At 41.8% G+C, this 14,553-nt stretch overlaps 1 long non-coding RNA gene across 1 annotated transcript; it reads right to left on the reverse strand.

Moving 5' to 3' along the window:
• Nucleotides 1-11,229: 11,229 nt before the first annotated feature.
• LOC111941153 (uncharacterized) lies at nt 11,230-13,622 on the reverse strand. The gene is made up of 3 exons (XR_002869874.2): nt 13,377-13,622; nt 12,878-13,122; nt 11,230-12,472 (listed from the first exon to the last, which is right to left on the reverse strand). It is a non-coding gene; the product is annotated as an uncharacterized LOC111941153 (long non-coding RNA).
• Nucleotides 13,623-14,553: the final 931 nt, after the last annotated feature.

The raw sequence follows: 14,553 nt of genomic DNA on the forward strand, positions 1-14,553 counted from the left end.
CAGTAACACTTCATTTTCTCCGTTAGAAATTATGGTCTATTTTGCAATAGTATTAGATGAGTATTAGGTCATACTTCATACTTGTCATTGTGCAACTTTTGTGATCAGCTACCACCTCCAGACCATCTCTTCCTCTGTCATTCCAAGGGAAAAACTCTAAAATTATCTTTACATACAAATTTGATGATACTTTCTTTCAGGGTTCATGATTTTGCACCATGCTGCTGAATGATACAGAATCATGGAGTCATAGAATGGTTTGCATTGGAAGGCACCTTATAAATCATCTCATTCCAAACCCCTTGCCATGGGCAGGAACACTTCCCACCAGACCAGGTTGCTCAGAATTCCATCCACCCTGGCTTGGAACACTTGGGATGAGGCACCCAAAACTTTGATATATGATATGATGATATGGTATGATATATTATTCTCAATCAAGTTTCCAAGCTCATGCCATATCTGTAACACTTTCTGATGTTCCTTTGTACTATCACTCAAAGATGTTGCCCTATGACAACAGTAGCAGAAAAACAAAATATCAACAGCACTGTCTCCCTCCAGAATAGTAATTCAACTTTCAGTGCTACCCCTTGCTGTAGGCTCTTGGTATCTCGGGTAGCACTTTATCGAAAGTTGTAAAAATATCTAAAAAAAAATAAGGATTTTCACATCTCTTATACCTAGAAATTAATTTATGTTTTTCTAGAAAACCAAGCGTTCATTGGAACAGTGTGGCACAATCTGTTTTGTGAACACATCTTTACCAAGTAGGTTCCTAAACCATCTGAAAACTGGGAGTTTGGTATTAAGGGGAAACATAATTTATTTAAGATGCTGATGGAGGTCATGCCAAAAGTGCTTGCTTTTTGCAGAACATCAGAAAGAGGGTTTTTTGGATGGAGCTAGGAGCACCCTGCTCTACTAGAAGGTGTCCCTGCCTGTGGCAGGGAACATGATGATCTTTAGGTCCCTTCTAACCCAAACTGTGATTCTAGGGATGATGTAATTCTGATATAGCTGCTGAAATCATTGGAATTCCAGTAACTGTTTGTTGTTGTGTTTATTTCAGGTTTTACAGAAAGTGTAAATATGCTTTGTGGCCACAAAAGTTGTCCAAATGTTTGTGCTAACAAATAAAAAATGGAGCTCTCTTTCTCGTCTGGTTTTCCTCTAGTTATGCCCAGTCAGACATTTAATTAGTGTAGCATATTGGATCTGCTCTCAGCTGCAGTGGTGAGCCATTTACATCTGTACACAGTGGGTGTTAAGCAGCACAGCTCTGATGTGCTGTGCTTTTACAGTGACCTTTCACAAGTGTGATTGTTATACAAGGTACCAGGGACTGGTCTGTTGGCCTGTCTTTGGACAGCAGGCAGGATAGAAGCTGGTATGTGTTTGAGTGGCCTCCTAAAGGAAAATGTCAGGGCAGCAGAAAACAGGATGTTTTGGTTTGTTAGACTCTAAGCCCTGCTCTACTTTTTAAAGGTCTATTTTGAGAGTACACAGACTTCTGTATCTGTACACATGATCTCAAAACTTCCACATGAAATTCCACAATCTGCAAGTAGACTGGTTAGCACACCTTAAAGAATTGAACAAGATGATTATTTTATGTAGCTTTCAGGTGAAATTATTCTATTCTATTCTATTCTATTCTATTCTATTCTATTCTATTCTATTCTATTCTATTCTATTCTATTCTATTCTATTCTATTCTATTCTATTCTATTCTATTCTATTCTATTCTATTCTATTCTATTCTACTCAATCCAGTTCCATTCCATTATATTTCATTCAATAAGCAGCTACTGAACAACACACCAAGTGGCTTTGCTTTCATTTTGCCTGATGAATGGGCCAAGCAAACTCATCAGAGATCCATAGAATCACGGAATGGTTTGCGTTGGAAGGGACTTTCAAACTTTTCTACTTCCAACACCATCCCTAAACCAGCCTTGAAAATTTCCAGGGATGGGGCAGCCAACTTGTCTGGGCCTCACCACCCTCACAGGGAAGATTTTTTTTTCCTAAAATCTAACCTAAACCTATTCTCTTGCAGCCTGAAGGCATTCCCCTGTGTCCTGCTACCCCAGGCACTTTTAAATAGTCTCTTTCCATCTTGTTGGTTCCCTTTAGGTACTGGAAGACCACAATTAGGTCACACCAAGGTCTTCTCTTCTTCAGGCTGAACAATCCCAATTCTCTCAGCCTTTCCTCATAGCAGAGCTTCTCTATCCCTCTGAACAACTTGGTATTCCTTCTCTGGAGTCATTCCAACAGCTGATGTCCTCCCTTTCTGGGTATCCCACATGACATGGTATCTTAGCAGATACTGCCTTGATCTGGTGGCAGTCCAGGAGGTTAATTACAAATCTCACCTCGTGGAACCTGTGTTTCTCTCCACTGAGTAGCTTCCATCCCACTGGGACTTTGGAAACTTAGAAGGAAGAGGTATTACTAACAGCAACAATAAATGTGATTAACTATAGGGAAAACCCTCTTTACAGTCAGAGAGCAATGCTGCTTAAATATTTCCAGGGGGATAATCTTGTATAAGCTTGCAATTCCCAGTTATGCTAATCTATCCCATCTTTTCCAATGCCTGACATAGACTTTGATGCTGCAGTTGAGGACACAGAACTCTTAATGCCTTTCCCATCTGAAATGTTTTCATCTGCTATGCCAGCTGTTTGTGTCATCTACTATAAGAAAAACATCACTGTTAGCTTCAACCCATGAGCCCTCAGTAGAGACAGCTCCAAGCTTGTCAAGTAGGGATTATACTGGATAAAGTTCTCCTGATCACTGCTGTGTGCCTAAAAATCTCATAAGTTTGTAATTGTCCTATCCTCACAAATGAGGGTCCCCTCCATTGGAGATAATTCTTTCTTTTCAAATTATAAGCTCTGCCAGAAGGAGACATTTTCCCCAAAACAGTTCCTTGAAAGGTTTCTTGACAAACTGATGTCAAGCTTCAGCAAGGGGAGAAAGGCAGAAATGTGTTACTCAGTTTGGATCTTTAATGAAAATGTGTGTATAATCCTGCTCAGCCTAAGTAAACCAATGGAAAAAGACTGTTAGAAGAAAATGCTGGTAGTAGAAGGCTGAACCAGCTGTTTGCATCTGTAATTCAGGTCCCCCTATTCACAGGCTGTTTTCCTTCTATTTCCAAAGCAGCTGGTCCATTTCAATAACTTCTTCAAGTTCATTTGAGAAGGAGTGGGAGCTGCATCATTCTACTGTGCTGTGCTTAGACCTTTCTATTTTCATCCTTTGCTTGTTATCATTCTTGATTGCTCTTATTTGTCCTGCTTTCAGACTCAACAGCAGTGATGCAACAAGATTGTTTTGTCAATTTGCACTTTCCAAAATGACCTCCAGTATTTTAGGAGGTTTTTTTTATTCCATTCCTCGTGGATCTCATCCAGAAATAGATCGTCCATCTCACTCTTTCTTGAATCTCTCACCACATTAAGCAGACTATCTTATTTTGTCATTCAGGACACTGCAGACTGTTGTTGCTTAAAATACTTACCATACCTGAAAACCTAAAGCTATAATAAGTAAAGGCTGAAATTTGCATTCAGGTTTTGCTCCTTGTTCTTTGACATAACAGGGGAAAACATTGCTAGCTTCTTAGAATCCACCCTCAATTTTCATCCCAATGTGAAATACTAATTAATTAGTGTAACATTTCCAAATTAATTTAGGAACACCAACTCTTGCTTGATTTCATTTTATCTGAATGAATCATTTGCTTAAGAAACCAGCCAAGGTAGTCTTGGAACTGAATATGGAATATGGCTTAATTAGGGTGTTGAGGGACCTTTTCATCAGCTTTCTTAGCTTTTTTTAGTTTTGCCCCAAGCACTATGTTTTCAGCCTAGAACACAGATATCTTTCTGGGTTAACCCCTTGGGGGTTTTTTTATGACAGCAGCGGCTATGCCTACCCTTACTATTTGAGCTCTGAATCTTGCTTCATTCACACCATTTAACCTAGTTTTTTTTCATATGGTTCTTCCTTCCAGAAGGCATGTTCTGTTTGAGTCAGGCAGAGGTTATTTTATCAAATAGTTGCTGTCAGCTATCACCAGTGTTAAGAAAACTGTGGTTTCATTTGTATTCCACCATGGAAGACAAAATATTTGAAGTCCTGAAATTGTATATATTATAAGCTTTTTTGATTAGGTGGATGAATAACTTGATTGAAACTCTGGTTGTAAAAGTTTTGGAGATGCTGGCATGCCTCCAGGATGAGGGTGAGTTTGAATTTCACGACCATGTTATGGTTTCAGTAACAGATAACCAGATGTAGTCTGGAATGCGATTTTTTGGGGGGGAAAGGGGAAGCAAGATGAATTTTACATGAAAACAATAATTTTTCAGGAACTTTCTGAAATAAGGTCTGACCACAAAGTTTTTTTTCCCCTCACTACATGGCAGTGGGTGTCACCATACAAGGGCATTTTAAAGAAAGGCAGCTTAAAAGTACGGAAAAGCACAGAAAATATTTTCCACATTTATTGAGCTTTCTGCTGTCTTTGGACCTTTCCTTGGACTGCTGGTTTTGGTTTCTTTTGTAGCTCTGTTGCAAGGACAGATTTAGCTATGCTATTTTCAAGCACTCATCACAAATCACATGTTGTCCACTGGATCTGGTGTAGATCCCTCATCATCCTCTTGCTGCTTTGAAGCTCATCTTGTTTATACCTCAGGGGGTTGTTGCAAAGCCAGGTAAGAGACAGAAAGGCACTTCAAGGCTTCACTTGGCTCCTCCTCTGCTCACCTGCAGGTTCCAGCAGAGCTAGTAGCCACAGGAGATTATGGAGGTTGAATAAAATTGGGCAGAATTCCAGAAGATGTCCCTACTGCTTATTCTTGGCTGAATAGGACTACTAGCAGGAAAAAAAAAAAAAAAAAAAAAAAAAAGTTGCACTACCCAAGCTCTGTTCTCCTTTTAGCAAAGAGGATTTTGTGTCTGTTGCCCCTTTAGCAGGGACTCAGCAGTGTCAGTGGAGCAGTGGTGGAGCTGCCCTGCCCACACCTCTGCAGCCCTGAAGTGACAATAAGCAGCCCTGAGGACAAGTCACTGACTTTGTGACTGAGCCAAAATGTCCTAAAATTGTGATTGAGAGAGTTTGATAAGTCAGTATTCGTCTGTATTTGGGATGCCAGACAGCTCCTATGCTTTTGAAATGATAAGAAGAGGTGGTAAGAGCTGTTTCATGAATGACATTTTAATGGAAGCCACAATCATGATAGGTGTCCTATCCTGACAACATCTTCAGCTTCATAAGGGGATTCAGTCGTACCAATTTACTAATGCTCAGTCTCATTCCCAGTCAGGTGTGTGAAGAAACATCTGTAAAATGCAGCAAAGGTAGAGTGGTACCAGTTGTACCTGGCTGGCCCAGGCTGGTCAGATGTGCTCTTGTCAGTGAGTGTGCATGGGGTACCAGAGAAGTGACACCACTGAGTAAACTGCAAATGTCTAATTCCCTCCATAGGAATAGGAAAAGGAATTTGCTTTTCATGCAAACACGCAGGACTTAGACATGGATATCGTGTTCATCCACAGACTAACTTTAGCCTATTTTGGTAAAAACCTTCTGTCTGTCCTGTAGGGAACACTCAGGACAGCTGAGGCTGGAAGAGATCTCTGGAGATTTTCTGGTACAACTCCTGCTCATCCATGGTCAGTCTGAGCAGAATGTCCAGGGCTGTGTCCAGTCAGGTTTTGGGCATCTCCTGGGGTGGAGTGCCTGGAGTTGTTCCTCGCTAGGGGGTTGAATTGTCACTTCCCTTTTCTAAGCTTCACTGGATTCCTGTAGACCCACTCCTCCCAGTTATCTGTGTCCTCCCAGTCTCTCTGCCTCCCAGTTTGGTTCCTTCTCCAGGCTCTCTGAGTCCTATTGCCCAGTGCATCAGTGAAGGTGCTGAATAATACTGGCCCCAGTATTGGCACCCTTGTCCCCCAGGGCCACCTGGTCTACAAAGCTGGGTTTTGTGCTGCTGCTTGCAAGAGGTAACAGCAGGTTACCTTCCCACAGGAGGTGGTTCAGAGCTGGTATCTCTGAGGAGCATTATCTGGAGCAGCACAGCTTGCCTTGCAGAGGGATGGCAGCCTCAGCAAGGCTCCTGCTGAGACTGCCACAACTTTGCACAAGTTAGGCACCGTTTCACTCCAGCAAGGAGAAAGCCCAAAGGAGGCTGGAGGTAGTCATGAAATCCCTTATGAAGCAGGGCTAGCTCCTGTCCCCAGCAACAGGTCCTGAGAGTGGCAGGGACCCTGAGGCTGAGGGTAGGCAGAATTTTCTAACACCAAACCCATCATCTCTAAACTTTCCATTGAGGGGGAGACCAAGAGTGGAAGATCCTGTTCTCTCCCAGTTATAAAACACATAGTCACACTGTCATGAAGAAACACCTCCCTCCAAAAAAGCAATTTATTTAAAATAAAATAAATTTTAGGTAAGCTTTACATGTTGAAAAAGCCTTACATATTAAGCTGTATATGTTAACATTACATGTTAAGCTATATAGATTAGGAAAAGAATAAACAAACAAATAAGAAAAAACCAAAAAGCCAAACAAAAACCAAACAAAAAAAAAAACCCAAACATATTTTTCTTCAAAAATATTATATTTCTATTAGTTTTTAATAAAAAGTTTTATAAGTTTTTAATTAAAGAATATTTTTTGGTTCTTCTAAAATTTGGACATTTAGTGTTGCTCTGTCTTGCAAAAAATGAAAAATAAAGCCTGGTAAACAATGCTCCGGGATTTTTGCAGTAGAGGAAAACTGCAATGAGGAAGAGTATAATTGGTGAGGTTTTGGTGAAGACATTTGTCTTGCTGCCTGTTCTGTGGTGTCAGCCTCTCATAAGCAGAGTGCCAGCAAGATGAGCCACATGGCCACATCTCAGTACCCTCTGCAGAGCCTTCCCACCCTCTAGCAGGCTGACACTCCCTACCAAATTCTTCTTATCTGTAAATTTGCTGAGGGTGCACTCAACCCTCTCACCCAGATCATCTCTAAAGATATTAAACAGGGTTGGCTCCAATACTGAGCCCTGGGGAGCCCCACTTGTGACCATCCTGTAGCTGTCAGAAAGGTGTGAGCTCTGCACATAGGGACCCCTCTCTTCTCCTTCACTGCACTCAGGCACATATAAATAAACATATTTCATTTTGGCCTCATCCTCATTCCCCCCAGAAAGTAAATATCCCTTGCCTTGCTCTCCCATGACTCATTCACAAACCTTCCCACTTCTAAACTATTTTATTTTGTCTTGTCTCATACTTGTTTATCTTGGGTGCAATCCTAACCTCACTGAAGTCAGTGGCAGAACTCCCATTGACTCAAACTGAGCCAAGATTTCTTCTTTTGTCTTGATTAGATTGTGGGTGTGTTTGCCTTGAATATACTTAATCCTGTCCTGGTTGGATTGTAGCTTTTGGATAACAGCCACGCTCTATCTCTTTATTTTAAGCAGTGTATAAGCATTTGCTGTTTTGTGAGTCTTAAAGGATAATAATTAGCATGAAGGATTTACCGCAGCAGTTCAGGAAGGTGTGGATGGAGGCAAATAAAGGAAATCAAACATAGGATTCTGTGTTTCAGACCTAATACTTATTTAAAATGAAGGCAGGGACCACAGAGGGGGAAACCTTGCTGCTGTGATTTGAGGCTCAGGGCTTATGGAGCACATCCGCAGGGTTACAGCACACTGCAACTGCTTTTGCAGGGAAATGCTGATGCCAGAGAAAGCAAAAAAGGACGGGGTGACTGCAGTGCAATAATAACTCAGACAGGCTTAGTGAGAGGGAAAAGCAGCTTCCGTGCCAACAAGCCAGCACTTCTGCTGTTCCAACAGCAGAGGAGAAAATGCTGGTTGGCAGCCGCAGACAAAATAAAACAAAACAGCCCATTAAAAAGGCACAGGGCAGGAGGTCTGTGCTCAGATCTGCTTCCTTGCAGCAGGCAGAGACAACCCTGGCAGGCACTGCAATGCTGGAGGCAAACACGGTCAGTCCTGTGCCACACAAAGCCAAAAACCTTATCATCCCTACTGGCATCCCCTGCCTGCAAAATGGGGAAAGCACGGTCTTCTCCCCATTTCTCACTTGCCTGGGGTCAGGACTGCCTTTTGAAAAGTACCATCCTTTCACCACAGGGAGTGACTTCCCAAAAGATAAGCACTTCTTCCGTTGCCAAGCCCGTTCTGGAGGGAAATGGTGGAAATTTATGTTTTGAGGACACGGAGACTTGACTGAAGAGCAGTCAGACGAGAATTGTGGGGTGGGTGAAATAGCTAAAAACATCTATTCTGTTTCTTTGTGTAAAGATCTGTAAACTTCATAAATCAACAAACTACAGAGGGCACTGCTGCCAACAGCTGATAAATCACTTCTGGAGTGAGTAACATCTTGGCTGTGAGAGGGGTAAAGCCCCAGGTTTCCCAGGGAATCTGTGGTTCCCCATCCCTGGAAGTGTCCAAGGCCAGGTTGGACAGGGCTTGGAGCAACCTGGGGTAGTGGAAGGTGCCCCTGCCCATGGCAGGAGGATGGAATGAGGTGATTTCTAAGGTCTCTTCCAACACAAATCATTCTCTGAGAGATTTGAAAGCACACATTTGTACACCCACAGTCAGGAATTGTTCTTAAAATCAACTCCTGTTTACCTGGGAGTAGAAAAGAGAAGAAAAGAAAGCAAACAAACAAACAAAACCAAAAAAACACCCAACCAAAAATACCGTTTAAAATTTCAGATAGCCCATTACAAAACTTACCACCAATTGAAAATTATTGTGAAAGGTAAAAAAATTACCAAGGAAATATATCCCTTTCAGAGAGAAATTACCAAATGTTGAACACAGAGGGTGAAGATAAGCAAAAATAAAATATGATCTTTTGATTGAGATACCTGAGGTTGCAATACTTTGGAGTATGTTTCAGCACAGGAACCTGATATATATTTACTAAATTGTTTGGCACATTCAGCATGTCCCCAGGGAACTGTTGGAGGGAACTAGCAGTACATTTTTCACTCCTTCCCTGTGCATTAGCAGACATAAGGTCACACTAGTATAGCAAAGATGGGTGCAGCCTCAGGCTCATTAGCTCACAGCAAGCTAGCCAGATGAGGCAGCGTGGTGTTTTCCTTTCATCATTCAAGCTTGAAAGGAAACTGTCGGCAGCCACTTGCTCTTAAAACAATGAAAATTTAGGTGACAGCAATCTCATTAGCTGAAAAGTAGCATTCAGTGAAGATAAAGATTTCTAGGTAAAGATTTCCCTCTTCTGCAGCACACATGCACAAACTTATAAGCAAACCGTGTCCTTTGAATGCAAAAATCCATGTATGAGAGAAGGAAATAGTGCTTGTTAAACTGCAGCAGCCACTGTGTTTCAGTGAATTATATTTCTTGCAGGAAAATCAATGTCTGGATGACTGGCTTCCTTTCAGAATAATGCATACATTGTGGATGTATATACATATTTACAGAGCAGCAGTTTAATCTGTAACCTTTGGCACAGGATTGATACTTTCCCTGCAGATGATTTCTTTGTCTTGCACAGAACTGAAATGCAGAAAATGCAAAGGGCTATGAATACTGCTATTCTCAGGGTTTTCCAGGCTTCAGACATGATACATGCCCTGCTTGACAATTAAATACCTTTTGCATTCCAATTACTGTATGTGAAAGTCCATTCACGATGTTTTATTGGTAATATTTCATCACTGGGAGTTTTTAAGCTGAGTAGAACTGTGCAATCACGTGGACTTCCTAAGATCCAGGAGATCTGGGGTTGAAGACATATTTACACTCCTTTTTTTTTTTAATATTCTTTTTTCTCTGCTGCAGCTCAAAGCTGACTTAACAGAGGGGTGGTTTCCTTGCTATGTTCTTTGAGAACCCAATAGCCTTAATGATCATTTCTGAGTTCCCTGGTGGAGGCACGAGGAGGGTTTGTGTTGTTCTCAGTGATGGTGGTGTTCCAAAGTGCCAGCAAACACTGGGAGAAAAGTACTTGCTCTCAGCCCAGCTGTCATATATGAGGAGGCTGATTACCAGAGGCATAAAAAGCTACCAGATGTCAAGCTTCCAGTAAAAATTTGTGGCATGCCACTCTGTAGGAGTTTCTTGAAAATCATAGATGTAAAGGGTTATATTTGCCCTTCAAGTTTACATCTCAGCTTCTAACATATTTTCTTAGACTACCTCCCACTAACAGCATTAACTTCCTTTTAATGACTCCCTGCCTCAACTGTTGCCTTCCCAACTTTTATGATCTTCCTGATTCCTATCTCTCCCCAGCTCCGTAGGGCACATTCTCTCTCCAGGAAGCAGGAATACAATCATCCCTGTTATTGCTGTTGCAGTAGTGCTGACAAGCCCAAACAGCCTGTCAGTGCAGCCAGGAGAGGGTCTCCCAAAAACTCCCCCGTGGCCCAGCTGCTGGTGACTGACTGGCTGACTGACTGTGTTCCAGCAGGGAATGCCAGCTAATGGTCTCCAAATCCCCTCTAGATGACCTTCCTTCCTCTCCTGGTCATCTCTCAACCCTTCACTTTGTGACAAGGCTTGATTTTTACCTTCTGAGCCCTCTTCCCCAGCCCACAGTGGATTCCCTCTCATTTGCTTTCTCATATTCTTATGTTCCTCTTTTAAAGTGCTGAGGGACAAAATAGCTGGAGTCACTCTCTCAGTCTTCTTTGCATTGGGACTTTTCCAGTGTGGACAAAAATAAATCTCTGTTTTTTCCCTACAGTGTGTTTTACCTATTTCCATTTTATTTTTTTCCCTTAGCTTATTTATCAGAAATAATATACCAGTGCATAAAATAGCCTTTGGTCCCTTTGTATAAACAATAACCAGCCTGGATGAAGTTTGCAAGGAGGAGAAAGGAGGTCAAAACAATGTGACTAAACCATTCCAAAACAATCATTGGAAAGAATCAAATTCACACCCACAGGGTTTATGTGAACAGATTCAAACTTGCCAGGGCTTTGGCATCTATTGCCATCTCTGGCACTTATGAGCAGGATTCACCAAAGCTTTATGAGTCAAGGAAACAAAGCAAAAAGTCCAAAGCTTAGAAAATAGTTTTCATCTGCTGCTAAAAAAAATTAAAGAAAATAATTTGATCATCACAGCAATTCATATTCATTTTTTACCAGGTTGAACTCGGTTACTGCAACAGCTTTTAAGTGTGGCTAGGCTGCAGATCCTCTGGAGAGCTTCCAGAAAAGCAGAAGAGAAATGGGAAAATGTCTTGGTCATTGCTACTTTCCATTAATTTTGCACACTTTGCAGAATCTGAGTAGATATCTGCTGAAAACCCTTATGAGGCACTTATCCCCAATTTGTAAGTTTCCCCAGGGAAGGGCTAAGCCCAGAACTGTAAGGCCATGGTGGCCCAGGAGAATCAGCAACACTGGTTCTGATGGCTGATCCTCTACAGGGCAAGTTTCTGTCTTCATTTTTGGCTAATTAAGCCTCAAGATCAAAGGATGAAATGTTCCTAAAGAGATATGTGGGTGTGGATCAGCTAGTTGCTGATTTTAGAGAGGCTGGTGTAGAAGTGCAAAGCTGTCCATCTTCTCATTAGGAGGTTTTCCCACTTACACTAGGCATGAATCTCAACCCAAAACAAATCAACTTTAATTAAAAAAAATTAAAAAAAAAAAAAAAAGGAGAATAAAAAAGTCCTTCTTCACAGGTCCTTCCACTAAATTTGTGCCATTGGTAGGATGATTTAGAACCTAACTTTGTGGCTGGCACCATTTCCTGCAATAGGGCAAAGAAAAATCCTGGACACAAATACTTCTACACATAGGAAAGCCTGAATCAGGCAATGTGTGACTTGTCCTAAAAGTCCCTACAGAACCTTTCCCCAGGAGATCTTTATTGTTTTTCTGGTGGCAGCTGCACAGCACCACAGAGTGTCAGCAGCCAGTGAAACTGAGGCAAACTATCTAAAAGCAGAACAAGGCAGAAAATAGAGACTTTAGTCACCCAAAATATCTCTCAGTAGTGGAGGTACAGAGAATACAGTTTGCTTCATTTCTTCATCAAATTTACTGGGATCACAGAGTTCATGTTGATTGACTCATGCCAATCATCATTTTCACCTTTAAAAGACCTGATGAAGATGTCACTTCACAAAAAAGCACTTTTCTAAACCCTTTACTTTGCCCACATGAAATATTTTCCAACCTGAAGTAACAAAAATAAGGAAAAAAAAATCAAAAGTGTTGTTGGTTTTTGTTTTTAAGAAAAAATGCTACAGACCTTCTGTGAATCCCACCCTGTATTTCATATTTCTCCAGTGAGGCTCACATTCTTTTATTCGGATTCCAAAAGTAGTCATAATTTGTTCCAAATGTTTTCAAAGGCAATCAGCAGCATCGACTTACATTCTTTCCAGGGTTGGGACAAAACTGTGAAATCTTCTAAACACTAATAGTGGAGTGGGTGAGGGGGAGGGATGGTGGAGAAGGGCAGATGGAAGAAAGTGAGAGGGGAAAATGAGGAGAAAGAAGGAGGAGAGGAAAAAAAAAGAGGAAAAAAAAAAATTCATAAAGGAATCCACTGATGATCTATTTGCTTATATTGTTACAGTTACGACTCCTTGAACAGCTCTGGAGAGACTTTACCTCTTGCCAGCTGCATATTTCCATTGGCAAGGTAGTTCACAGTTCTTAGCATGATATTATGTAGCAGAATATGATTGAGAAATAGGCCATAAAATTATATATTTATTGCAAGTCTGTCAGTGCGATTTTTGCAGGGAAGCTCAACGTATAAATCCATGTGTGCTGCATGTCTATTTTGTCTGGTAGAGATCTTTGCTGAATTACTCACCAGTCATTGTGCAGGTTTAGAAGTCTGGACAGATGTTACCCGTGCAAATAAAGGCAAAAATGCTGCAATTTGTCTTCCATTTAAGCATCTATACAAGCCACAGGGCTGTTGAACGTCTGCCTTTAAGATGCAGTGTGGTCTGGAGCTGCCTTGGAGTGCAGTGAAGGCTCGTGGCGTGCTGCCTGCTCTGCCCCTGGCTCTCTGTGCAGCCTTTGACAACTCATTTAATCCCCAGCTTCCCAAACCTATAAAACAGGAACAATAATTCTTGCAGTGTTTCCCACACAGGGACGAGTGCAGGGATCCATCCTCTGTGCCACGACCCAGGCCAGCTGCACATCACCTGAGCTCACCTACAGAGCTCAACTGGCCAGCAAAGTGCCAGGTGATGCTGGCCACCAGAGCCACCTCCCCAAGAGCTTTTCTCCACCTCCCTGCAAGCTCAAATCCCACAGTAAGTCCAGCTGGGACACAGGGTCACCATCCAAGTGTTTCTGACCTGGAGACATTTCTCCAAGCGTCACAATGGTCAAACATCTGCTACTGGCCTCTCCCAAGCTGGGCATGGTGCCATGATCCTGAGATCGTCCCCACTAGCACAGCCCCACAGCCCACACTGGCATGGCTGTGAGCACCCATAGCCAGAGAATAAAGAATTGGTGGTTAGTGTTTAATGGGAACACATTAACTCTTAAGCCTTCAAAAGCTCTAATTAAGCCTGGCTTTCATTTGAAATGCACCACCCGAAGTGGGAGAGTAGGCCATTTGTTTTAACACAGCTGAGGAATGTGCCTTTAACTATGTCAGGAAGGAAAAATAAATGAAAAACACTTGGAGAGCTGGTAAAATCAACCACCTGTACCCCTGCAGCCAACTGGAACATTTCTCTTCCCACTGTAGGCCAGAGCTTTGAACAGCTACAGGAGGTGGCTGGTGTAAAACTTGAATTTAATACAATGGCTTGGCTAAAAGAAGAGGGGTTTGGAGAGTTTTAACCAGTATTTTGTCACTGTCCACCCAGCACCAACAAATTCATCTTCTCTGTTTGTGTACCACCATGCCTCTCCACCTCTGCATTCCTGCTCTTCAGAGGTCCAGATCCTAAATAAGACAAGACATCCAGACAAAGCTGTGCAAACTCAGCTCTCTCTGACTAACTGTTTGGACAGTTTTAATCATAAACAGTATAGTAAATTAATGCTAGTCATGCCAAATTGTTTTAATGCCTGCTTGCTTTCTGCTCTGTGCCCAAAACAGCGCTGGTTTGTCTTCTGGCTGTTGCACCAGCCTCTAAAACATTCTTGTGCAGCTTAAAAAAGTGTGCCTTGAAGGATACTAAAGGGGCCTGAGAAAGACTCTATTCTGCCTTTAAATTATGGGTGGACCTGGGGAACTGGTGCATGTGAATGAGGCAAGAGTTTGTGAGACTTATTTTTTAGTACCCACACCAATCTGTGCATTACTTAGCAAAGTTTTAAATTATGAAATAAAGCCTGCCAGTGATCTAAAAATAAAGAGGTCTTCTTTCAAAGAGGATTGAAAAAACAGAAGGAATTACTTAATTTTCAGTGGCAACTGGAAGCATGATGTTTGGTTAAAAAAAATCAACAGAAAAGTAAGGAAAAGCAATTGAAAAAAGATTTCATTTGATTCATTTGCTGGAAAACAAATCAGCT

Source organism: Cyanistes caeruleus, chromosome Z (assembly GCF_971803275.1).
Source record: "Cyanistes caeruleus chromosome Z, bCyaCae1.hap1.1, whole genome shotgun sequence".
Lineage (NCBI taxonomy): Eukaryota > Metazoa > Chordata > Aves > Passeriformes > Paridae > Cyanistes > Cyanistes caeruleus.